The following is a 27,481-nucleotide window of genomic DNA, read 5'->3' as shown; positions in this document are numbered from 1 at the left end:
GTCGGCGTGTACAACCATAAAGAGTCTACCGAAACGCGATAAAAATTCGCTCAATCATTAGACGAATCGTTTAGATCGTATCTACGTATTTACAAGTATTCCGAGTAAAGAAAAGAATTACGGGTTTGGGAACAGCGGCGATTAAAATTCGAGAAGTGTTTACTGCTTTATGGGAATTATTGAAATGCGTGTTGCACCTTCGCGAACAAATGGAGAAATTGTTGTTAATCCTCGATGGAATTTCGCGCAGCAAACACGCGGAATCATGGCGTATTAGTGATAATGCAGCGCAAAAACCGCAATTCGTCCACGAGCAGTCGTCGCGTGTGTCGAGCGTTGCCTCTTGATGAATGTTCGAGAGCAAGATAAGAGTATAATCGTTCATGTGGCCGATCCAAAGAATGCTAAGCGGTATTTAATTCCAGCACTTATACAACTGACTCGCGCCATTAACAGTACGGCTGCGCGACTGATTTATATTAATCAAATGAACACTGAATACACGCTGTATTCGGAGAACGCTACTCCCCGATGGTTTTTAGTTTATATTGAGGGATAAAGGAAGCTCGTTAAGACTTGTTACGAATAATTAATTCCTAGCATCAAGCCCGGACAAATATTCCAGCGGAGCCTATATAAGAGCGCCGGATTACACGGATTTACAATCAAGCCAACACGAACTGTTAAACAAACGTATTCCACTACTTTCGCGCACAATGCCAACAAAACTGGAGGAAATACCGGAATTAAGGCTAACGTCACGAATTAACTCGAGTGCAAGTTCCACCACGGAGTCGGCAGCTATAATATTGTTGTCCGAAAGATCATTTGTCAAACAGTGGTAAATTAAAACAAAGAAATATCGCGTACAAACATGAAATATTACACTTTGCTAATATTTGATTCGACTTGTTTTAAGCGGAACGAGAAAAAATAGATTACGTTGGGAAAACCATAAAGGATGTTCTACTGTGCAAATATACCGTACGGTTAATGATTCTGTTGGCATTTAACGTCATAAAGTAATATCTTTTTAGCAGAATATTCCGCAGAGTATTAGTATGGTGTTCACGCTTTTTATGCCTAAATAATATGCTATTACCTGGAAAGTGCAACGTTCAAACTAGCTCGTGCACTGAAGATTCATTTGCTGCAACAGTTCAATGAGTTGCAGATGAATTTTGCCAATTTAAAAATAAATTGTATATGACACATAATTATTGCTGAAACAAATTTTTCGAACCACCGGTACGCTGAAAAATTTATGGAGGTGTGCTGTTCGATTAAAATTTTAAAGCAGACCGATGAATTTTATTCAAAAACTCGGGGAGAAGATATTTACGGACAATCCCCGAAGGACCATCAAGTAACGAGCGTGAAAGGATTCGAGTTGTATCGACTGCAACCCCGGATTCGTAACTGACCAGTCGAAGCACGTTCACGTAAGCCGCGATAATAGATTATGATAATAAACGGCATTGTGCCGACATAAAGGCACCTAATACTGGGTCTCAGTCATATTCATGGCTCTCCCTCGTTGTCCGGTAACACGGACACTCGTGGAGATATCGTAAAGAACGCGCTGCTTATTCCAGGTAGATTTCGAGCAACACGAAAAGATCTTGAAAACTGGTTAGATGCTGTCCAGAGTATCGAGAATTTTCTCTTTCGGGCGAACGTACAAGTTTTTATAGTTTTTTGATCATCGTCATAAAGTTGTGAAAACAATAGACTGTGTATTCGAGTAAATAATTAATCGAAGCCCTCAAGGAAATTTGGTTAACACGTGTTTGCAACCATGTTTCGCCGAAAGAAATTCGAAAGTGGATAAATGCGGTACACGTATTTTTATTCGTACATATCTGCATGTTATTTACGAACTCGAAACATCTGCCCTCCCCAATGATTGTGTAATCGAAAATGAGCGCCAGAAAATGGGCAGAAACACTTTTTCCAATTCTACAGCTTAAATAATATTTTACCATAATGTGCGAATACACGTGCGACGGGTGTTTGTTATATTTAGACTGCGGATTTCATGCATTTATGACAAAAATGGCTACGTACAATTTAAAACAGTGGAGGTATTAAAAAGATTTAAGGCCACCAGTGTGTTAGTTTCACCTTAATAAGATGATTAAAAGAAGAGTGAAATTTTTATTTGGCTCCTGTGTCTTTCAATCAATGCAAACATTTTTTATTTTGCATAAAGATCCGCAGTCTAGTTATATTATATACACTTCCAGCAAAGAGTTAAGGGGGTAGACTCGTTTTTCGAAGATTGCAAGGGGTGCGGGATGCGCCTTCTCATTTCTTGATAATACAAAGATGGGGTTTTCCGGTAATCAAAAGCGCTAGATAAAAGATTAATCTAGGTCTCAAAAGTCCTGTTTTCACGTTCACGAGGCGTAATTTGCACTATTCGAAAGCATAGCTATTATCATAAAGCTGCGACAGCTACACTCAGTAAAATAAGTCTCCCTTTAAAACAGAATAATGTTTTTATAAAGATGTACGATTTTGTGGATTTTAAGCAGAAACTGATCAAAAGTCGTGTAAAACTATGATTTTCGTCATTTTTAACCGTTTGTAGCTCGTGTGTATGTCAACAGATTTCGATGAAATTTTCATCATGTGTAACTACTATACATAGATCTACAAAACATATATTTTAAATTTTTATTGAGGGCCCAAATAAAAACGTTTTAAAAAGTGCCTTTTTTATTTTTGCATGCAACCTTGTAAATTGTAATTTTTAGAAAACATTTGTTGCACCATCATTCAGTAAACCAATGCTTCTAATTGCTTACAAAACATCACAGGTAATTTGGTATAATTATAAAAAAGTTATTCTGTTTTAAAGGGTGTACGGAGACTTATTTTACTGAGTGTACATGCTGCCGAATAGTGCACATTACGCCTCGTAAACGTAAAGATTGGATTTTTGAGGGCGAAAAAACCCCATATTTGCATTATCGCGAAATGAGAAGGCGAATCCCGCACCCTTGTAATCCTAGAAACGAGTCTACCTTCTTAAGTCATAAATGATCCACTAACAGTCGCAATAACGAGGATACGGTTTTATGATATTTTCAAAACAAAGACACTGGCCTTGAATTATTTGGATTATTGGCCAAGGATTAACCATTGACACCAACCCGCCTACCGTCAGTCACAATTAAAACTGATTTAGCAGTAAACAGACACAATGAACAGTGAGTAAATACCTACACCGATTTCGGGCGATCCACACGAGACCGCAGGTACCCCAATGATGTTCCCCAAAATGGAATGCCGCAACAGTGAACTGTTTGAGACAGCGTGGACGAAATCCCATTTGGAATGCAGAGGCGCGTCAAAACGTGCCGACAAATCGGACACAAGCCCGGCACGTGTTGCGTCAATGCTTTATGATAATACGCGACATTGGGTTGCGCGCGCGTTCGCAAGTTTGCACGCGTAAAGGCGTAAACGTGGCTGCCGGATCCCTGGATCGTGGATCTATTCCCATTGTGATCGCGGGCGAAGCGAAGGGCGAGAACGCGCCGGGGCTCGTGCGTATTCTTCGCCTCGGGCTCGCTCTCCTCGAAGATTCTGCGCGACTTTCATGCAAATCGGAACGGTAACCGAGAGAGCAGAAGCAAGAGAGCGAGAGAGGGAGGGAGGGGAGAGAAAGAGATCCTGGAAGCTTTATGAATACGCGATCAGGGTGGCTCGTGTGCCGTTCAGGAAAACCGAGGCCAGACACGAAATAAGAATTGGTAATCGGGAATGAAGTAAAAGCGCTTATTAAAAGCGAGACGAGCTTGCCCCCGGGAGGGGGCACGATTGTCTGGGGGTGGGGAGGGGGTCGACTGGTGTTATGCAAATGCGCTCGCCTCGTGGTAGCTGGATTTTAGAGACAAAGGAACGAAAAAAAGCCTCGGGGTAGAAGATAAGAACCTGGGGGTCGAAAGGGGCTAAACGTCGGGGATGGCGTCTAGGGGGGCGAGGGGTCGGGATAGGGAAGAGCACGAAGAACCAAAGGTTCGACGTCGTAGATAGAAAATAATCGGACATAACATTTACGATGCGTCCGCGGCCACGCGAAACTAACTCACGCTAGTTGATCAATCGCGCTTATTTCTGGGAGTTTCATGCAAATCTGTCGTAACGGGGGAGGGAGCCTCTGTTCTTTATGAATATCAGAGTAGGGTGCTTCGAAAGCCACCGGGAAGTAGGAGCAAGCACGAAACAGGAATTCTTAATCAACAGTCGAGTCAACCCTTCATCACAAATTGTGCTTATTAGCAAGGAAGGTCGTTCGATGTACAATATCGTCTCGGCAGTAAATATTCGTCCCCGGAGAGCACTTCTCTCTCTCTCCGCGACTGCTTGTGACTGTCCCGATGCTGGCAATTTTTAAAGGGACACCGGCGGACGTCCGGAATGGTTTAAACGGAAACAGATCAAGATAATTTGACGGCCATTTGCATAAACGTGGACTGCGCAGCCTTTAATTCGCGATGAAAAAAATCGACTCCCTTTGCGTTCGTCTTTTCCTCCCTTAGATGTTCCTTTCGGAGGCGGACTCGCCGCTTTCGAATAATTATCATGTAATGCATTCGTTTATCGTCTTTGTCATACTCGAACGGCCCTTGTATTAAGTTCTTTAGGAAATACGTTAATCCATCAAATTATACATTTCTACGGAATATTCACCGATAGCTTTAATTTGGTTAGACGTCAAAAGGTGAGAGATATATCTCAAGACGGAGATTTACGATGCTTCCAAGCCGGCTAGAGATGCCAAACGAAAGTCTTTCGAGCGATAATGACCAATGATATAGGAGTTATAACGACTCGAACGTCTGACCACCCACTTCGAGTTTTGTCGCACTTCGAGAGGCTTAATCGGAGATGTTAAAAATTTACGATCCGCTTGTGTCCTCGAATGTTCTTGCCACGTTCTTTTAAATGAAGAAGGAAAACTTGGAGATAATCACGCTACATACTTACGACACGCCGAGTATCATCGGCGTCACGGTTGTAACTCTTTAGCACCGATGGCGATTTCAAAACGAGTACAACTAATGAACCTTGCGACAATTTTTTTTCTTTTTACTTGAACATTATTCGTAATTCTGGCGAGTACAATGACCAAGGAAATCATTAAATAGGTGACAATTGTGTTGAACAGTGCAACAGTGATATTATAAACTTCTCGAGTATTTTGCTCGGGGTATTGTTAATTATTCCGGGATAATATTTCAAGCTGAAACGTACGACGATACTTGGAAGCTATTTTCGAATGGTCCAGGGACAAACGATACGTCTTTCTCGGATAAAAGGAAAAATATTTGCGGTGACCGTAAACTTTTAACCCGACAGCATTCCACCGACACCTGGGAAATCTTTTTACCCGTCTACCTACACCGGTCCGAGCGCCTTTTGTTCCTTTTTCACTTATTTCCACCAGATGACCATGGTCGTCACGTCAATTAACGCCGTCCACGGTAAATGTGAGTCGAAGAATGAACACCCTCGTTTTTAATTGAATCGGCGCAAATCGAAAACCGGCCCGAAACCCGGCACTCGGGGTGTCCATTAAACGGTCGATCGTTTCAGATAGAGAAAGTAGTCAGGGCCGTTTTAATGGACCCTGATCACCCGAGATAACTGGATTACATTTCGAGTCGTCGGAAACACATAGCCCGACTAATTTCGGATTTGGTTCAAGCCGAGGATCTTCCCAGCGGAACCCGTGTATTTCGTGCGAAATCGTGTATTACGATGACACGTCGTAATTAACGATCCACCTCAGCTACAATCTTTCTCCAGATTACGTTAACGAACGTATCCGAGCCGCAGCATTCCGAATCTAGAATGTCAAGCTCAATTATTTATAATTACGGAGGAACTTGCTCGTTCAGCATTCTCTAATCTCTCATATCCGAAACTTTTATCGCCTGAACCACTTGACACATTCGCAAAGATGATTAAAAAGAATAGCGAAAGATATGTGAATGGAAAAATTCCATTAGCAATATTTCAAATCAATTAAAACCAAGAACACTGTTAAATATTTATCGGGCCAGCCGGACCAGCACCTCAGTTATGAAACAACGTGTACGTTCCTGGAAACATTGTATTATCGTTTATCGTAACGAACCCGTGGGTATTTAATGAAAAGCATCGGAATCCGAAATTGACGCCTTCGGGACGTTAATGTTGACAAAATTATTCACGCGTGCCTCCGCTCGATGAATTAAACAGACGTACGCTCCTCTCTGTCTCTCTGTTCCTCGGGAGGAGGGAGGAGATATTTCACCTCGATAATAAACGAAACGGTGTGCGTTTCGTAGAGGCATCAACGGCTTTTTCATCCCGGGCGAGACGAAGATCTATTTCCGGCTACGTTGGTGGGCCGCACCGGTGATTTCAATGCGCGGCGTCCGTCGGATTCGGATTCGGACTCGTCAGTGACACCGCGATGGATCCTCTCGTCGTCGTAGCGACGACGCTATTCCCGTCGATAACGAGCCATCAACTTCGAAATCTGACGTCGCAATTTTCGAATCCGATCGCTCTTTCAATTACAATGCGGATATACATATATATTCCCCGCGCACGGTTGCACTCGCGCGTAAACACGAGTCTCGCCGCGAAACAAGATAATAAATTATTACTATTTTAATTGCGCTGCGTCGACTGTTCTTCCGCGAGTCTAAATTATGGGCCGAGTGACGATAATATATTATACCGAGCGATATTCCTTCTACCAATCGCTAATGATTTATCGCGCGAACGACTGGGAACTGTTAAATGCATCTCGGTGATATTTCCTACGAGAATGCGAGTGTTCGTTGAACCTGAAGCGAAGCTCTTTGCGCGGGACATTAGAGCCAGCGAGAATCATTTACTTTGTATCTACACGCTTTCCACCTCGGCTACACGGAGAGGCTAAAGTTTATATAATGAAATTGAATATTAAATGCTCGCGCAGAGCTACACGACGTTACCAGCATGCCGATTCGATGATTCAGTTAATTTCCGGGAATCGCTAACGTGGTCGCACGAGAGATACTTTTCGATTTCGAAAAATTTTTTGGAAACTTTAACCTACAATGTTTCTAGTGGACGTGATCACGACTGATCAGCATGCGAGAATCGTAAAAATTGACGCGGGAAGAGACCGCTTAATTATTTCAGATCTGATACAATCTTTGATGGGTTAGTTAACGTTAACGTTCAGTGGGATCATCCGAAAGAGCAGGTTTATGTTAATAAGCTCGACAGTTTGAGCGAACCGAAGCACATCACCGATAAAATAAACGATCACCCAAACATTCGAAAGAAGTAGCGACTAGACAGCGGATCTTCATGCAAAATACAAATTTTTTACCTCAAGTGCAACAAACTGGAGCGACAGAAATTTATTTTCTTTCTTGATATGATCAATTGGTTTTCAATTAAATTTACTCATTTTTGTCATAAATCCATCAAATCCGCTGACGATATACCATACAATTTTTGCATATCAACAAATAATAATTGAGCTGGTTTTCACATCGCACCCCGGCAAGAACAATGACACAACTCAAAAACTAACGATTTTGAAGTTGGAAAAACGTCATATTTCTAACTCCTAATTGAACCATAAGGGGGCAGTTACGTCAGGTTTTCTTTTTGACCTTTTCGTACCTGTAGTGTCAGGAAAAGTGTCACTTTAGAGTTGCTGGAGGCATCCGTAATATCATTTTATAGAGCCTGGTCGAATTTACTTCCAAAAATATTTTTCTGAAAGATTGAAGATGTCTGTACTATGTCGATGGAAATTTTACAATTTTCTTAAAATCAGTATTCGTGCCGGGATGCGACATTATTACAAGAATAAATAGAAAACAGTTTGGTTCGCCTAATTTGGCGTTAAGCAAGGAAGTAGTGTGACTTACGAGCCTCTACCGAACACCGAGAACAAAAAGCGAGAAGCAACGGTTCTCCAAGATCTTCATCATAGAATCGCTATTAGTGGAACGATTTTTTGTGAGCTCGCGTTGCCCGAGTTTCTTTTTTCGCCGTGAAACCGTCCAATGAGCGAGCGTTAACGAGCCGGCGAACGGTGTTTCTTTAATTAACCGACTTACGAAATCATTGGTAGCCGTGGACCTCACCAGGATGGATCGAAAAGCTAGCGCATGCAGTTCATCGATCTAATTAGTTTGTGAAACGGGCGTGCGAGAGCGGCCGGTAATCGAGAAAGCAGTTCGAGGAGAAAATGCGCTTATTCGTGTACACCGATCGCGATTAATTAACCCCCGGGGATTGTTCCTACCCTTTTCTTTGCTGGATAAACAAATTGCAGCAATGTTACTGATTAGCCGGTCGTTTCGAGAAAAATGTTAACGATGCCAGAACATTTTCTTCTCGCGTTACCTGTCTCGAGTAAATTGTTTCGAAGGCTTATACTAGCTATGCAAATTAGAATTTGAATGATAGGGTACCGCAATGAGAGAGATTAACTTTTTAGGAGGCTGATAAACACCGATAACTGAATCTTCGTTCATTTATATAATATATGAAATACAGAGAAGAGACGGATCTTTATACAAAATAAAAGTAGTGTACATATTTTGCAAGAAACAAGGGTCACCTTGAAGCTGTTTTCTTCCTTCAATTATCTTGATACGTCGAAAGTGATTCAGTAGAGTTTCTCAATTTTCCGTGTTAGGAAATGACAGCATTGTTTCCGCGATTCGCGGGTTTTAATCGAAAATCTCGGTGGGGATCGGTGAATCAGACTCGCATGTTCCGAGGAGTAAATGGCCGTGGTTGGTTTCTCGTTTGCGATAAATTTCGTGATTCGTTCATAACATTCCCCTTTGCCGAGCGGTCTAGGCAATTAGACTTTCTAACGCAGGCGCGAGCGGGGACCGGGCGTATATCAATCGCGGTTAATTAGTCGCCGGGTGGAAGGCGCGTTGGTTCGTGGGCGACGAATAAAGGCCGGGCATGCGCACGCACGAGAAAACATCGGCAACGCGATACCGTTGACCCCAATGGTAAATTGTTTTTCGAGAAAGCTCCGCAGATGCAAACTGCACGGAGGTTTAATTAATTGCGCACGCACCACGGACACAACACGGTCCCGACTCTAACCGAGAAAGCTCTGCGCGCGAGCGATCGGTGCGCCTCGGCTCCGATTATTTACGATTAATTAACCTCCCGTTCGATTTAGAGAAATAAATTCCCCCGGCGAGATGTCGGGATTTTTCCCAGCTTGACTTTTGTGACCGAGGTCAAGCCGAGAGTCGCTGCACGCGAGACCCGTTCCTTCTTCTGCTGTTTTCCGGAAAGGGGACGCTGGGAAACGAACGACTGTCCCGCGAAAGAAAGGCCCCTGCTACAACGTTTTGGCAACCGACGACACCGAATTATTTCGCTGTTTATGGAAACACAGCATGCTTCTCCATAGATCGGGGCCGGCAAACAATGGTCTCCCGGAACGGATAATTCGTTCCCGAGGATCTAGGAACGCGGCCCCACGTGACCTTTAGATCTCCGGCTCCTTGACGGATACCACGAGAACCAATCGAATACTTTCCTCTCTCGTGAAAACTAAGCGAGAGTTCGAATCGGAGTGTTCTCGTGAAACCGGGGAAGTAGAACTGTCGACCCTAGTTCCTTTTGGTCGAATAACTTCTTTTCACGTCGAGAAACGCCGCGATCGTCCGGAAGAAGTAATTAGGGACTTAAATGCCTAAACGGTCCATCGTCCGAGAGAGGTCTGAAAGGATCCTCGGCTCTGTGCAATTTCGTTTCCTCGAAAGGAACGCGAAAGATGGACGCTATTTTCTAAGAAGCTCTCGCGCCACTTGTGTTCTCCAGAGCTAATTATCCGCTCTTCTACCTTGAAGAACCTTCAGCGTCCTCTCGAGTGCACGCGCCGGGATGCTTCTTCTCGTCACTTCGGACCGAGAAACGGATCAACGCAACGGGTCGTATACAATTCGCGGGAGGGAGAAGCAACCTGAAATCAGTGCGTTACACACGGCGGGCGAGCCCCATAATCGTACATCACGATTCCACTCGAGGCTCGAAACCGCTCCAAGTGGTTGACGTTGCACGCATTCTGACAGACGGATCTCCGATTGTATCAGCCAACACTCGGCATTCTTCGGATTTTTTCGCGGATCTTAATCGGCGAGTCGTCCACGCTGGGCGCCGTCTTCGCGTGAACCGGTGTTGGTAAACAAAAGCCTGGATATCTAAATCGCGACGGTGTATCGCGCCTCGTCGCGCCGGCTCGAGAGGGCCCCTAATACCGGTTCCCTTATCTGCACACGAATCGAAATCTGGCGTGTCGCACGCGTTTCCACTGCGTTCCCGGCCCCGATGCTCGCTGCACGCACCTCCGAAACACGAACGTTTGCGACAACAGCTCGTAACGACGACGGAACCGGTTAAAATTTCAACAGGAACGAGGACGCTCGTGCCAACCTGACGAGAGGACCCGCTGCCACTACGCGGGCCTGATGCAACTCCCTGCAACTAATTCCCAATCACGTCTCCGGGTACCGCACCAATTGTTTTCCAAATATTTCAACCACCTCAACATTTCAATATCTATTCAACAGATTCCTAGTTGAATAACGATGAAAAGGCAATATGGTTTCAACCAGCCGAGTAGCTTTGTGTCACTATGACTCGAAAGGTCAACTCTTCATCCTTCGCATGACACAAGCTTTCAGACCTACTGAAGGTTCAATCCTTTTACGGATACAGGTTCACAGAGGCGACACAAACGGAACAATTAAGCGAACTGAAACCGATTCACGAACGAAGGTACAGTAATGCCTGATTAGTAGATGCATTTCGACAATGTTTCATCGACTTAAAACCCGTACAAACTTACAGACATTGTATGCAGGCGGTCTGTATACGATCTTCGCGTACAATGTATGCGGCTGTTCGTCGTTTGTTGCGTACAAATGTCGCGTGCTCACAGTCAGACTGATATTTTAGTCCCCAGTCATTGTTGCTATGGTTATTGCATGTATATTTCTGAATTAGCGAAGGAAAAGACAAGGGAATCTCGGACGTTTCTGGATACGTCAATTTTTGGAAACAGTGGGCTAAGGAATTTTGTAAGAATGTGGAGGAGTGGTTTGAATAGTTTTATTCGAATAAAAACTGACTCGAAACTGAACAGGGAAGACACTACATCTCGTAGTTCGATTCCTCCTTCTATGAGATTCGCTGTAACGCTGGGATGTCTCGCCACAAACACTCGTTTCAGTGTAAATCTTGGATAAATGACAGAACTTGTTTATCGAATCACATGTTAATTGCACGACTGCTGCACACTGTCTGCGGACATTGGCTGGTCTGTGGACCGTCTCCGAACAGTCTAGAAGATCTGCGGACTGTACGTGGACAATCCTCAGACATTCATGAGCCTTGTCCACACATGTCTGTAAGTTTGTGCACGGTTTCATTCCCACCTGTACTTCATTTCCACTGAATATTTGTCACTTTCGTTTATGAAGACACGAGCATATCGAACAAATATTACGACAACTCTCTGGACATCTCCCTCGATAAAAGTCGTGACGAGGATCTGTTTAATAGCTGCTGTGGAGAGATTGTTCCAGAAGAATCGAAGACGAACCGAGGTGTTCTATGAACATGGGAGATTTTATGGGGACAAATAGCTCGTACGTGGCTTGGTCGATGATCTTTGCGACAGTTGACTTTCATGATCGTTGCGCAATGATCGGAAACTTGTGCACCACATCGATTTAGTACACCACTACGCGATTCAGCATTAGCATACGTCACAGCACAAGGGACATTGGTCCTGTCGGTGGTTGGCGAGCCGCACAACCGTAAATATTCGACCGGATCGTGGTGCGAACGAGGCGAACTTATTTTAGAGACCACTTTGACCCCCGTCTCTCACTTGTCATGTCGGACACTTATCTGATGCGAAACGCTAGACCACGTACCTGGGTTCATATCCCGTGAGCTGCCAGTTTTCTATAACCAGCAGTTGCACTGTTACCTCTTGAAGCACTGTATTCTTCAAACACGATTATATTACCTTTTCCCAAGCGAACAACCAGCGATCAAAGGTCTCAACACTTTTAGCCGCGGGGCTCCTCGCACTATGGACCGAGGACGAGGAACTTGGATCGGTGGAGCACCTTTAATTTTCTTTTTGTATTATAGGAACGCGGTGAAAAATAGGAATTCTAGGTTTCGATAGCACAACACACAGTTCTCGGGTTCTTCGGCCGCGAGCTGAATTGCAGAGGAACAACCACCCCTCTCGAGAATCCAAAGAAAGAGGACTTCGTGGAGCACCACCACCAGCTTCACTATCCGTTCAGAGTTGTGCGCGTCCCGACACTTTGACACTCGTTGTCCCGTTGTCCAAAAACGTGCGGTAGGGTCTTTTGCTGGTGAAGGTGGATCTGTCGGTGGTGAAGGTAGATCATTCGACGCCCCCGGTGTTTACGGTCCGGCGATTTCCTGATTCGTGTGTGGTAGGTACACCAAGTCACCGACGAGACAGGCTCAGGTAGTTTGTGTTTCGTTGTTCCGGCACGATTTCCGGGTTAGACGAAATGACACTCACAGGCCAGCTTAGAGACCGCGGAACGAGTCCAAGCGATACGGTACGGTATGGATTTACGGGTTGCGCGCACTGTCAGGGTAACACCGATTTCGTTGCTGGCTCGCACACGCGCCGCGCGAATTCGACGATAATCCTTGGCGAGTGGTGTGTGGCGGTTTGTAGCCCGGCCGGCAGAAAAAAACAACCAACGTCCACGTCCGCGTGTCCAACCCCTCGGTAAACGCAAACGATGCAGGACCCGTGACGAGGGGGTGGTGAGAGTGCGTTGCTCGTTGCGTGAAAACGGCGGCGAAGGCTCGCCGGGCTCCGCGGCTCTCTCTCTCTCTACGCACAGAATAATATTTTAATGAAGCAAAGACCGGACAGCGAAGTGCCCACGTCGGGTCGCGCTGCCGAACTGCTCGCTTCCCCGCCCCTCCGCGGCCAGCCGCTACCACCCCTCCACGACACCGGGTCCGTCGAGCGCGTTCCGCGTCCGGTCCGCACGATCCCCTCCAGTCCAGCTCACCTCCACACAAAGCGGTGTTTGCGCACCCCTCTCCTCCGTGGACTCCGTGCAGCTGCGCCGAGCTCGATGGTGGGGGCCGAGGGGCGTGACCTATTGATGCGAGTGGGCGTGCCCTATCGAACCCTGGATGCTGCGCTGTCTCTGCTTGGTGGGAGACCTCGGAGCGCTCTTCTCCTACCCAAGCCCACCAACTGCCCCCACCATTTCGCGTGGACACGGCCGGCCAAAGACAGCGCTTCGGCGACAGCGCAGAAGCTGAGGACGACTCCGCTAAGACACCGTGGCTATCAGGTGGGGGAACAGGCGCGAGTCGCCGCTTCTGCCTTGCAACTTCCCGGATATTTTTCCGGTAAACTTTCCTCTCCGAAGGGTAGGCTCTCTCTGCCTCCACTCTCTTTCTCTCTCTCTATCTTTCTTGCTCTCTCCCTCTTTGCTCGCCTGTCCGGACGTATCGTCTGCTTGACTCGATCGAAGATCCAGGATTTCCGACGGTAGGAGACGCCGGTAGACGTCTTCGTTGCGTATACTTTTATTCTCTTCTTTCTCATTTTTTTTTTCGTCGTCTTCCCGACGAGGACGCTCGCCCCTGTGAGAGTTTATCGGTGTGCCTGTGCATGATATTCTCCTTTTCAGGACCTGTTAAAATGTGACTCGCGTCTCCGGCCGTTCAAGTTAGATCAATTCCGTCGAGTTTCGACCGGGGAGACAAGTGCGTTTTCGGTGTCTAGTCGCGTTCTCGTTACCGGGTCGTGCGCGCGCGCGATCTCGTTCATTTTACTGTCACCTATCGCGGGCCATTTTATTTTTCTAGTGCCGCCGCCGCCGCCGCCGCGCCGATCGACGGGAAATTTTTAACCCTTGTGCAGTCAACCGGATACCCGGATACCCATTTACTGTATTTCTTTCAACAATTTGTTAATGTTCCTCTAAAAAATATTACACAAAATTTCTGTCAATGTCCATTATTTACTCGCTAACATATTAATTTATAGTGTTATAATGATTTATAATGGTTTGAAATAATCTATATCTTTTGGTTGACTATATAAGGGTTAACTGGGAACTTGTGCTTTTCGGGACCTGTTTTCGGTTTCCACCACCGAACGATACTTACCGGGTTTTCAAATAGACTGTAGTATGGTAGTTGATGACTAGACGGAGACGTTGACGCATACGGATTTGTATCTACAATACGCAGTTATTTGCCACGATTCTCGTACGGTAACAGATTAAAGAGTCATGCGAAATGTCAGTCATTGTCTTTCCCGCGATCATTCCTAGAGGAACCGCCATCGCGATTCGAAATGCAGCTGCGATTCCTGCGACTTCTAGTGTCTACAGACAGCACTTTTGTGGGAGCCTTGATGATCTGGCAGATACTCGTTTTGGCTGATTTTCGCGCCTGAGTAATCAATCTTCTTTATGAATTTCTACAGAAACAATACAAGCAACATGGTTTTCTGCTTTCAGGTTTTCACTGTTTCGCAAATTTCTAAGAAAATTTAAAAAAGGGTATTAATCCATTGCAGTCGGAGCTATTTTAATTTGAAAATTACACAATTTTCTTCGTTTTCTGGATATGAAATTGATATAATACCTCATACAATACTTAAATGTGTAAACAATTTCGCATTTTTGTAGCAAATTCAAAGAAAGTGGAATCTTTAAAAATTCTATTTTTAGTGGAAATAGCCTTTGTAGATCCGAAATAAATACAAACTATACTAAATCCTATCGATTTCAATATTGTAACATTTTTTGACAATTTTCGTAAGTTATCCGTAGCTTATTGACAAGATACTAACATATTCAATAATGTAAACAATATTGTGAATAATGGCACAGCAATTTTTAGTGGTGACTCAGAGTCACCCCTCGACTGCTAAGGGTTAATATTTTATACTTTAAAAAATTAATACTACACAAAATGACACCAAAATTGAAGAAAGAAGAATTTTACTTAATTCTTAGCTTGTAAATTCTCCCAGTTCGAATGTTTGTTTTAATAGTTCTAAAATGATCAAATTGGTGTTGAACAATTTTAACAAAATAGTCAGGCTTCTGTGGGCGATCGATCAAAAGCCAGCGATCATGATCGAGGAGGGTAGAGTCGGCTGTTCAAGAATCGAGCGGCGAGAGAGGGATGGGGGAGGAGAGTGGAAATCTGTGAATGGATAGACCGAAAGGGAGAAGGCACCATTCGTTCAAAAAGGGATCCCTCCTCTGTCTTCGGTCAGTTTTACTGCACTTTCAGGATTCCAGGACCCGGGGATGACCTTCGGCCAGGTGTCTCGACTTGTAAAGGGAAACTCATAAACTGACTTTAAACCGATTTCTCCTTCCGTTCCACAAAATCACTTTTTCTTTCGGCGGAAGACGCATGTCTCTTTTTGAAAACGCCGAGCCCGAACTACAGAGCCTATTCATGTTTTCTGATGAATTGTGCTGCCGAAGATAAACTGCACAATGAATGTTAAAAAAAAAGGAACTGCAGAATTTAAGATTGGACGCTCGAAGGCGTGCAAACGAACGCGTAAAATTTATTTGTGCAAGGTATTGATATTTTTTATCAAATAAATCCTGCAAGGTAATTGAAAACTGCACGTTCTCTGAAGAAGGCGAAAGAAAAATTATAATTTTCATTTTTTAATTTTGTATTAGGTACAGCTTAACTGCATTTCCTCTGACAATAAAGTATGCATTTTAATATGTTTGTTTCCTTTCTAGAAAATATGTATGTCCAATTATTGCAACTTAGCAGAAAGATGTCTAGGACAATTAACCAGAATTAGATTAGATTGAGAATGTAAAGATGCATCCATGAGGAATTATTCAGTTTTATTTCTTTGGGTGTATATTGTTTAAAAAATGGCTGAGAATTTCGATAGAGACATTCTTGTTATTTTTGTGAAGTAATGTAGAATAGTCACTTTTAGTGGTCCATAAACCTTGTTTTAACCCTCATCCGTCTCTCATTTCGCGAACTGAATCTGTCCCTCGATGTCAAATTGACACAGTGATAAAACATTGATAAAATAACAAGGTAAACAGAGTTACTTTGCGATGGTTTTGTATTCAAATTGATGAGTTAACATTTACATCTAGATTCCACGGTTATATGTTTTGCATTAAAAAAATAAAAGTCACGAAGTTTCGGACATGTTTACCTACAAGTACTTAACAGAACGGTACAACTTATTTCGGGAAAACTGTGTCAAATTAACCCGAGGGACGGGTGAGGGTTTAGAAAAATAGCAGGTCTAACGTAACGTTTAGGACCCGGAACCGGTCGAAATTCATCTGTCCGGTGGAGGGAAATCGCTTATCGGAAGCCGAGCCTAGTAGAGCGAGGAAAAAATGGAATTTTAACAGAGGCGAAAATGGTAGGGGCGTGCGTGGAGAAAGAGATGGTTCGTCGGGATGGTACGGTTTTATGGGGTCGTCAAAACGTTCCGCGATTCTCCGGTATGCGCCCGGGCTCCATGCATTCCTCGTTGCCGGTGAGGCACTGAGGAGCCTGCTGACCGTGTCCTGAACTATGAGAAATATTACAAAGAGTTAAACAACGACACGGTAGCCGGCGATCGTTCAGCAAACGGTGGGAAAAGGTTACGTCAAAAAAAGGCGCAGACTAGGATCGGTAGCCGACGCCGACGCCGACGCTTGGGAACCCGAAACGATTCTATCGTGCTCTAGCAGAGCTGGCCGCCGTAAAATCGAATTACTATCGTTTTACCTCCCTGGCCTATCCGAACGATTTCAGGATCTTCCTTGCTACGCACGATGAAGCGTTGCTTGTGCCTCAAACGCTCGGGAGAGCGCGCGGCAAATCCTATGGAAATTTCGCCGGGCAGTAAAACGTGGTTTCTCGGCATTGGAACGAGCTCGCGCTTGATTTCGGACGATCTCGTACACCGTAGACAGTGGGAATCGTCTCTGGCTGAAGCGGAGCTTCATAGAACCGATAATGAAATAGTTTGCAGATCTTTTACATTCTTTCCTTTGGTTAACTCATTTCTCAAATAGCTGTGCCGATCTGTCTTTTCTGAACAGCATAATATTTTTAATATTTTCAGCACTTATTTAATATCTTCTCTCATTACGTTCGTAAATTATTCATTATTGGCAGACGATGTTGGGAGATCATTGGGGCAAAACTAACGATTTAACGAGCATCGAGAAAGTAACGTCGTAGAAGGTGCTCGGTTTGAATAAAGATTCAGAGAGTTTCGCGAGGAACGTAGCGGAACTCGAAGTAGGCATCCAAGAAACAGATGTGTCGGGGCAAAACCTGACCTCACCCTCGCCCCGGTTATGAGAGCGCGAGTAGTCCGTCAGAAAATTACGTGGTCTCACGCGCATGCACAGAATTCGTCGGCCCGGTCTGCTGGAAGGGTCTCGTCCTAGTTGCGTGTGCATCGAGCACGTAGCCGACACAACAGGGGTGGAAAACAACCCTCTCGAAGGACATTCTGTCGGCTCGTTCCCCGAAGCGACTCGTGAGACGCACGCAACGCGTCTCGTTACCAGGTGAATGGTTTCTGAAGGTATCGGAGAGGATTCGGACACCGGTGGCTTCGAGCAGGGAGGGGGGTTAGAGGGGCGAGCGAAGGGGGAGAGAGGGCAGGATAAGAGAGAAAGGAGTAAGAGAGAAAATGAGGCGGAGAAGAAAAGTCCACGGAGAGAGAGACGAGGAACACGCACCACACGGCCACTCGGCTGCGCAACTTTTGAACCGGAAGGAAACCGGACTGACCAGACTGCCGGGCGCCGTTCATTTCACCCTTCTTACTCGACGAATACGAGCTGTCGACCTTCTTACCGATTCCTCCGTGTTGGCCGGTTTACCAACGGATCAGATTGTTGCGACGGCTATTGTTGGAAATCATAAATCTCGACTAACTGGTCGTGATTTCGGTGGTCCGCGACCGTTTTTGTCGCCGGGCCACGATAAATAAAGCGCGCGCACCGTCTGCGGACACTCGTCCCGCGAACAGCTTCTCACAGAGAGTTTGAATTTCAACTGTCTTCTCGCCCAGTGGACGCTGGTCCAGCTTTCGATTCATTTGCATACTGTTTCAACCGAACAATTAAAGCTCACTTCCAACAGATTCTAGTTTCCAGTTTCGGATCGCGTGGACTGTGAACATGTCGAAGGTCAGTATTGAAGGTACTAGCAGGAGAAGAGGTTTCTGTAAATTTTTATAAACAGAAAGTTTCGAGCTCTAAGAACCTTTCCTGGAAGCGAAGAGCAGGCTAAACAATGATTGTCCAATAGTAAATCGACTTCGTGTGCGAGAGGATCACGCAGCTTGAAGCTTCATTGTCCGCAGTTTCCCGGCTCCTCCGGTTCACAGTTATGAAGATGATCCTGATCTTTTTTTTTCAACGACAGGGCCCCGAAGAGCAACAGGAAACGAAAGCGAGATACAGAGGGAGAGAGAAACGGGGAGCGAGAGAGGAGGATTTTTGGCAGAGTCGGTCGTTGTACATCAGGTAGCTGGACCTGGTGGTAGAATTGTTCGACACCAGCAGGTGCTGGCCATCGGTATTCAAAGTAAAATATTGTTCTTACGTCCTCATGGCTGCGCGCCCCGCAAACGCTGAAGGATTTTGCCGGCCTTTGTCGATGGGAGAACCAGTATTTTTTCGTTCCACGGACACCCATCCCTCTAAGCCTTTCATTCTTTCTGCGGAAACATCCCGTTTTCCACTACCTGTTAGCGTTGCTGTCCTTGCTGGTACTGTGAAAACCGCCGCAAGAAAGGTGGCCACCAGTTGCCTCGAGATCTCTCAGTTTTGAAACAAGTCTTTCACACGAGACTGCGCCTTTTGGGTTTATTTTTCGCACAATACAGAGAAACAACAACAAATCACACAGTTAGAATAATTATACAGAACTTATTTCAATTATCGTTATCGTATAATTATATGGAATTCATTTAGTGTTAATATCCTTTTCCTTTAAATATATACCTAATTATGGGCACATATAATGTTGAAATAACAAGCATTATCTTACTGTTCATTTTTAACAATATCGTAAGAATTATATTGAATTAACTTAGTTTAAAATAATTTAATGTGAAATAACTGATAAACTCATTTTTTTTTAAATTTTGACTTGGACCACTTTCAGAATTATGGGCACAAATACGAAGTATAATGAGTGAACTTCTAATTATTAAGAAAAAAAATAATTCTGTTTTTTAGACTTGATGCAGGAGATTTTTATTTTGCATACGAAGTTCAATAATGATGTTATTATTACGGTAGAATGTCGATATTTGTATAAATTTTCAATTTTATGTCCGAGTAAATCTGGATGTCAGTCATGCGAACAAGGAATAAGATGAATGCTACGTCGAAAACACAATCCCCGGACGTTCGTTTTACATTTCTTCTATTCGCCTAGTGGAAATAATACTTCCCCGAAGAATTCCAACAGGAATTAAAAGAAACCGACGCATTTATTTCAGACTAAAACTCCACGGTTCGGCTCGCATAACTCGAGGCTATAACTCGGTTTTCACACTTTCTCCGTGGACCATTGGCAGCCGGCTTTCCATTCGGCGTTTATCGAAGGAAGGTCTATTGTTCGAGATGTAGAATCGAATTATAGTAATTCTGGGTATAGCCCTGCGGGTGAGTCGACCGCGTTTCGTGTACGATATAAACTTCTAATTCTAAGCTTTCTTAGCTGCATAATTTTTGTAATAGCATTGCCTATTAACAATCTTTTCTTACTTTTTTTATAACTTTTCAGAATTTGTTTTTACAGCGAAATTCTTTTCGGCCAAAGATTTCAAAGAGAATGCTGTTCAATTAAATCATAACGAGCAGCTAACAAATCCGGCAGCGATTAATATTTGCCATAAAATTCGAGACGAGCAGGCGCATTCAGGTGCTGTCAAATCAGAATCCCGGTAGAGGCGGCAGGAAAAAATCGGCGCCATGAAATTTACAGTAATCGTAACGACCATTTCCAGGCATCGACTCATTAGAATTGTGTTACGACTCGGGGGCTGACCATTTCCAGTGTCCGGGTGCCGGTAAAGTTGTCCAGAAAATTTATCACGTACCCGGGGTCGAAAACTCGAATTGACGTGCACGCTGGCTGGCCGCGAGACGCGCAGTCGTATAAACGGAATTACACATCGTATTTTATCAGTACATTTCTCACAATTACGCGGCGTATCCCCACGCCGCCGAAATATATTACTGTTTGCCGCGCGATGACGTTTACGAGGCTGATCACGCCGCAAGAATGATCTCATCAAATCCGGTAACTAGACAATCCAATCAGTCAGTCGTATATACAACGGTTCCCGGACGTTGAATCGGCCCGAGTAAAATGGCGCTCGTTTTTCCCCCTTGCTCACCCCTCCCGCCCCCTTGGTCTCTCTCTCCTCGCCGTTCCCTCGAGGAGATGGTAATCACAGCCCGATCATTCCCCGATTCCCCATAGTTTCGTGCTTAGATACTTTTTCGACCGATGTGGTTAGTCATTAAGGCTTGGCGTAAACGCGCCACTCGAGGGCGTCTCCCGTCCCACCGTCGTCGTTGGCTCCAATCGTCTGACCGTTCGCCGACCGACAAGGAGAGAAAGGAAAAAGGGACACGCCGCGCGCTCCGCGCCGGTCCACCGAGCACTCTCTAATTGCGGCTAATTTTGTTAATTACCGTAGAAGCACCGCGGCGCAGCGAGCCCACTAATTCGGGGGTCCTACATTGTGTCTAGACTTTAAACAACATTCGCGCATCCTGTCGGCCGCACATTCCACCGCGCCGTCATTCCTCCTCTCCTCTCTACTCCGTTTAGATCTTTTGCCCTCTCCTCGTCCTCTATCTCGTTCCTCATCCTCGCCACCAATTAGTCCTAACTGTTCATTGACGTGCGCGCGTTTTTTCTCACGGCTTACTCCGCGCGACGTTCATCGTCGTTCGCATTCAATAAATCAGCGTGTAATGACTACACTGCGGATCTTTATGCAAAATAAAAAAATGTTTGTATCGATTGCAAGACACAGGAGCCAACTAACAATTTCTTTCTTCTTCTAATGATCTTATTAAGGTGAAACTAATACACTGGTGGCCTTAATACTTTTTAATATGTCCATTGTTTTAAATCGTACGTACCCATTTTTGTCATTAATGCATCAAATTCATAGTCTAGTAATGACACACTTCTTTCAAAAATAGTAGGCACATAGTGAGTGTACCGGTAGGAGACCATTTTTAAATAGATGTTAACAGAAAGCGATTTTAATTAATCATTTTTAATTACTGTTGATATTATAGACTGAGTCTGAAGATTTTTTCCATTATGCAATTATCTGTGATTAACTTTCTCCTTTTTTAGAAAATTGCGAACTACAATAAAAGTTCCAATCACTGAAACCGTAAAATAAATCGTAGGGTAAGGGGTTAAGAACGGCGAGGTTGTAATTAACCCCTCGCACTCCATTTTCGACGGTACCCGATCGGTAGTACCCGTAAATTTCGGGCACCTGAAGTTGTAATCGGGTCGGTAACCCGAAAATTTATATTGTTCGGAGGACCGAACCGACTCTTAGGCGTTTCTGTAATAAAAAGTGGTAGGGGTGGGTGGTACCCGAAAATTTTAGAACAATATAAATTTTTGAGTTCCCAACCTGCCCCGAAAATTTCAGGTACTCGCCCATCCCAACATAATTTATTACAGCAACATCTACGTCGAGTCGTGCTCGTAATTTTCTGATTACTGCAAACAGTTGGGAGTTGTTGGCAAGAAAATTTAAAAATAATTCGGAGTGTAAAGGGTTAATGTAACGTAGCATAACGTGTTAATAGAACAGAGTTCCAGAGGGACCTAAAGTCCAGTTGGCCAATGGCGTATCAATAACGATCGTCGCGAATCACGGTGCCAATGAATTCCAGGATCAAGGTCGCAGGGGCAGGTTCCAGCAACTTGCCAACTATGATGCGTATCGTCAAGTGTCGCCAGGCGTTAGGAAAGCAGAAAGAAGCGTGGACAAAGTGTAGACTGAGCTGACCGGGGGAGAGAGAGCTGGAAGGGTCCTCGTTGTCCGGCGACCCCCAATGGGATATTCGATGAACGCACAACACCTGCTTTTTCGGAGATGACCATGAACACCCTAAAACTCTCGGTGAAACTGGCAGGACAATACACCACCCGCCACCGGCTGACCATTGTCTGTCTACGGATGGTGTGCCCGTGTCACGCGCAGGGAAACACTGTATACAGCATTATTATTTGCAGGCGTGTAATCCTAATTCTCTTGTAACTGCCGTGGCAGTTAGGTAGGCAAGTACCTGCTCGGCCAGGCCTCGCCGCAGCATCTCGTTCCTTCCAGTTATTTATTACCTTTGTTTACAGTGTTGTACCCGCAATTAACATAGATCAGTCCCGCACCGGCTGGGACCGACCCTTCGTCCCGAACTGACCAGCAACCTTAGGATGAAACACGCGCTAACAGCGCTTCTTCGCTTTTTAGCTAATTGAAGAGAGAAGGTAGCGAGAATTGTCCTAAACTTAATACGCTTCGGACGAGTCTACACGCTTGTTTCGGTCCTCTCGTAGGATTATTAATTACCACCACCCGGGAAAATGTCTGGTCGATAATTCAACCTAAGCGTTTACAAGCCTGTACCGCCGGGCCCCGTGCAGTCAAATTGATTGGGAGACGAAAACGTTAGGCGAACCGAGTTTCTGGATAATTGAACGATTAGTTTCCCGATATCAAATATCATTCGTACAGTACATCTATTTACATCATCTTACACAATTACTGAAAATAAAATTCTATAAAACGGTAAAATCGGGACACGCGTGTTTAGAAAACGATATTGTGTCGACGGCGAATATCCGGTGTATTTTGACAAACAATTTTATGGGGAACACATACGTTTTGATAGCGAAAGTAATAGACACCGTACGAGTTTTGTCGGTGTTTCGTACCGCTCGTGGTAAAGGTGAGGTAAAAGTCCAATCAGGTGTATAACGATATAATGCCGTAACGTGCTTGGAGCGTAAGATAATAATAGTTTATAAGAGCGTATGTGTATTTACAGCGCGCGGTAATCCTGTTTACGGATCGGGCACATAAACTATAATAGTGCATGGTTACACGCGTGTATGTGTTCGCCGTAACGTGTGAAAAAATATTAAACGAAAATGAACGCTGATGCGACAAAAATGAGATTTGAAGGTACGAAACACGCTAAATATTGTAAGAAGAGTTTAAATTTCTTTCTTTGCCCCAGAGTCACCACTAATCAATTTCGTATCCATAAAATGGACAAAATGGTGTAGAAAGGAATTTTTTTAGTTCGAAATAAATGTTTAATTTTCGATATAAAATACAGCGGATTTTGCATTTCCACTTTCACGATGACGTGCAAATTCGACCTATCGGCCCAAGATGTCCGAAGGTAATTCACGGACACGAATAACAACTCGGACACGTATATTTCAAGCGCACCACATACTTTGCGAACCATTTGCTATTTGCCCTTCTGTGTTGCTCGCGCGTCGTGACCACAGAACATACTATGCGTGATGAAAAAATAAGCGGAAACACAAGGGGGAGATTTTTACTTTCCGAGAGGAGGATTACAAATTCACCGGCTGGGTGCATTACTATTTTATGAATAAAATCGCTTGTGCCCTGACAGTCCTGAGCCTTTTTCCACCACCGGACAGGAGGCCATCATATTTTACTGTTCATCGATACGTGTCCTTCCCTGAATAGTTTAACAGTAAATCGTTGGTATGATCAAGTCCATCAGCTGCTCGATAAAAGCGTACACAGTATTAAGATAAATTATTTCTAAAGGGTTGAACTGGATAATCACTGATTACGTATATTAAATGTTTCTCGAGGGATTGGTATTCCTGTAAAAGGACATTTGCATTAGTTCATAGTTCACTGATCCCACAATAATATGTGTTCATATTGTGATCCACTTTTTATCATTTATTTTCATATCTAAAATGTTCTTATCGTTTCCACAAGATCTTCACGAAATCCCTGATGAATCCTGGGCAATTAATTTAACGCTGTTTATGTAGATTTTATTTCCCCCATTACAAGACTTCCTGGAAAACGATCTAATCATTTATCATCACCGCTATGTCATCTTTTACAGCGTCCGCATAGTCTAGACCCCCCATAGCCGCTTCCGGATGTCTAATCAGCAGGACCATGGAATTCCTCAGCGTCGAAACTCTATATCATCAATCTTGCAACAGACTGATCTGAGCCAGAAACATTTCACGTGTCTCTCGATATACAATGCTGCTAATAAGTTCCTGAAAAGTGCCTAACAGGGCTAGTCCCCTACGAAGCCATAAACAAGATCTCCATAATTATACGATGAAGGTTTACGGTCCTTCGTCGCGAATGTAGACATGAAACGTTAATGTGCTTCAGGAACTCCATCACGCATCTGAAACTAGACTAAATGTCTACTTAGCCCTCGCGTCAATGACTACACCATACGTGTCCAGAAACGCAGAGCTAACTGCGCGGCGGCGGCGGCGGCGGCCAGTGAAACGCACATAAACGCGGGTAGATAAACGTAAGGGAGCATTGATCGTCCGTTGCTCCTCCATTCACGAAGCTGGCGGTTATGGCTGTACTTATGTGCTTAGGTGCACATATACCGAGTGTGTACACGTTTGGACACACGCGATGCGATTACTCGCGCGTATGGCCGGCATACGCGTGCACGTATGTCCGCGATCGCTAGCTTGTGTGTGTATGTGTGTGCCTGAGCGAGTGCGTGTGTTCAGCCCCAACATAGGCGCCAGCAAGTCTTGCTACGGCCATGCGTGGTCACGGCACATGCACGGTAGAATCGTTTCGGGGTCGAGAGAATAGCCCTGACCTTCCTCAAGCCCGCGCCCGTAACTCGCGATAAAACGAAAGGACGATGACGTCACTGGTCCTAGCGTGTCACGACGCGACGGATCGTTCGGAAGCCTCGCGTTTTTCACTCCTGAAGAATTTCCTTCTATGTACTACGTTCACCTCTTCTTACTTCCACTGTTAATCCTTTCCTGCATTAGTTTTTGTCGCAGCTGTGGTCGTTAGAACCTCTTTATCTTTTACTCCTCGTTTATCGTCTGTTCTTCTAATTTGATTTGCCTGTTGGTGATAGATTGACGGAATCGCACAAAATGAGGCATGGAGAGATGTACTCCCTCTGTCCCATAATAATAGTAGCAGAAGAAAATAAATATAGAACGCAACATTTATTGTCAAAGAACTAGATTACATTAAACAATAAATTAAAAATATTACTGTTGATTTTTTAGTTTGAGTGTTCAGATAATTTCTGGATTTTCCAATAATTTCGTTATTGCATTTTAAACTTGTAGGTAAGATCGCTTGTCTGCGAAGCTTTGCATTCCCTATACGTTCGCTTAAAATTATTCGAGATATCGTTCTTCATTACTACCAGCATAACTTGTATTTTTTTCATCTTACTTTTATAATGGGTTGATATTCAACTGAAATAAAACAATTGATTTCGATCAGCGATAAATAGTTATAATTCGTAATAATTAGGTTAACCAAAAATTGAAAGATGTGTTAAAACGAATGGCAAATGTTATGGAACATTGATTTTGATTGAAAGCCTCGCAATTTTGCGCTACAACATAACTTACAGCTACATTTACCAATAATTCCCATTTAAATATTAAACTATTATTATGGGACAGAGGGAGTATAATTATTAGATTGGAGGAAAAGTTCTGTCGTAGTTTCAAACAGTTGTTACTAAAGTTGTTACTAATAATGGAAATTGTATCATTGAATAATATTAAACGTGTATTTTTACAAATCGATTCAAACGTTTTCTTTAAAATACGACAGGACTTCCCCTCCAACCTAATAACTTTGTCCATTCTTTCTTCGACAATGAAAACCAGAGGTAAACTGAGATAAGCTTCACTTTCACTTTGGTTTTCTAAAAACCAATTTTCAATAATCTCACTTTAAATTTGTTGTAGGAGGTACAACTTGTACCATATCTGTACAAAACGTACAAAGATATCGATTTGTGTAAAGTACTTGGTATAACGCTGCTTGAAGAAAAATTGTAACGGCACATTGCAAGTACGTCGATGTTCGTGCGAAAACAATTGTGTCAGAATCATTTCAACTTGTAACAAAGCTATAGTTCGGCTGAGTTTCTGGAATTAACCTACGCATGGTCTAATTTGTAACACTTTCTTACTATGTATTCACTCGAAATGTTATCACACGTCAGCATTTCTGTGTCAGTGAACCCTTCATGACATGCATGAATCTTTACTGTCTGTAAACGAATTGGTTCGAATAAAATATATAAAATACAATTTTCATTCGGTGAAAAGAGATAAATAGTAATTCAGAAACTATAAAAATGCGTTCATAAAAAATAATAAAAATCGTGGATAATAAATTCCAAATTTTTATAAATTTACATATCACTTTTCGTGTTGCATATATTTATATGAATTGATTCAAATGTTTTCTTTAAAATAACACCGCATAAGAGAGATGTCACGCGGAATTATATTATTATATGATGAAGAGTTTTCATAAAAAATTACTTTGTTCTATTACTGAGGCACACCCTAAACTAATTCCTATTACCTCTCTCTAAATCCAGGAAACCATTACAGAGCCGCTATAGCCACTTTCCAGTACTTATGCTGTAAAATGTAATAACATATAGAGTGGTCCCAAACTGTTGGCCACCAGTGTATATTAGGGTGGACCTTCTTTTTCGACCATGAAATTTTGGGCACTCCCCCCCCCCCCCAATATTGTTCCATTTCATGAAAAAACGATACATATATCCAAATTTTGTGATCGCTCGAACGTCGGGAAGACGTGTCACGTTGAGTCCCATGGAAATCACCGACACAGATTTCTCCGACACGGTTTTCACCGACAACCTTTCATTAATTTTTTATTAATTAATTAATGTGGATTGAATGAAAATCAGTGGAAAAACGAAATATGAAACCGAGTGTTCTTGAATTAATTAATTAATAAATAAAAAATTAATGAAATGTTGTCGGTGAAAACCGTGTCGGAAAAATCTGTGTCGATGATTTCCATGGGACCCGTCACATTACGGTTGGACCTTAACTATACCAGGTGAAATTTTTTTTGCGAAATTTTTTAAACGTTCTTCCTGTTTAATCATAATCAAAAGTCTTTCCTTCAAATATTCCCATTCCTATAAAACTTAATGTTCTTTGCAACTTCAACGTCAATGTGGCACGTCTTCCCCTTATCCGATCAACTTCATCTTTTGCAGGAGTTGTTTTCTTACCCGTGAAAAAATCTCAC

The 27,481-nt window shown here is 43.7% G+C and overlaps 1 protein-coding gene across 5 annotated transcripts in view; it reads right to left on the bottom strand.

Moving 5' to 3' along the window:
- Zfh2 (Zn finger homeodomain 2) overlaps positions 1-26,970 on the bottom strand; it is a 168,989-nt gene extending 142,019 nt beyond the window's left edge. For 3 of the 5 annotated variants that reach the window (XM_076435574.1, XM_076435575.1, XM_076435577.1), the window contains exon 1: positions 11,988-26,961. The gene's annotated coding sequence lies outside the window, so the exon portion shown is untranslated. Of the gene's footprint in view, positions 1-11,987 lie in introns of all 5 variants that reach the window. The other 2 variants (XM_076435572.1, XM_076435573.1) reach the window with 1 other exon arrangement.
- Between the last annotated feature and the right edge of the window lie 511 nt (positions 26,971-27,481).

Source organism: Lasioglossum baleicum, chromosome 12, assembly GCF_051020765.1.
Source record: "Lasioglossum baleicum chromosome 12, iyLasBale1, whole genome shotgun sequence".
NCBI classification, from domain to species: domain Eukaryota; kingdom Metazoa; phylum Arthropoda; class Insecta; order Hymenoptera; family Halictidae; genus Lasioglossum; species Lasioglossum baleicum.
The sequence above is the reverse complement of the archived record's forward strand: the minus strand, read 5'-3'. Positions and strand labels throughout refer to the sequence as shown.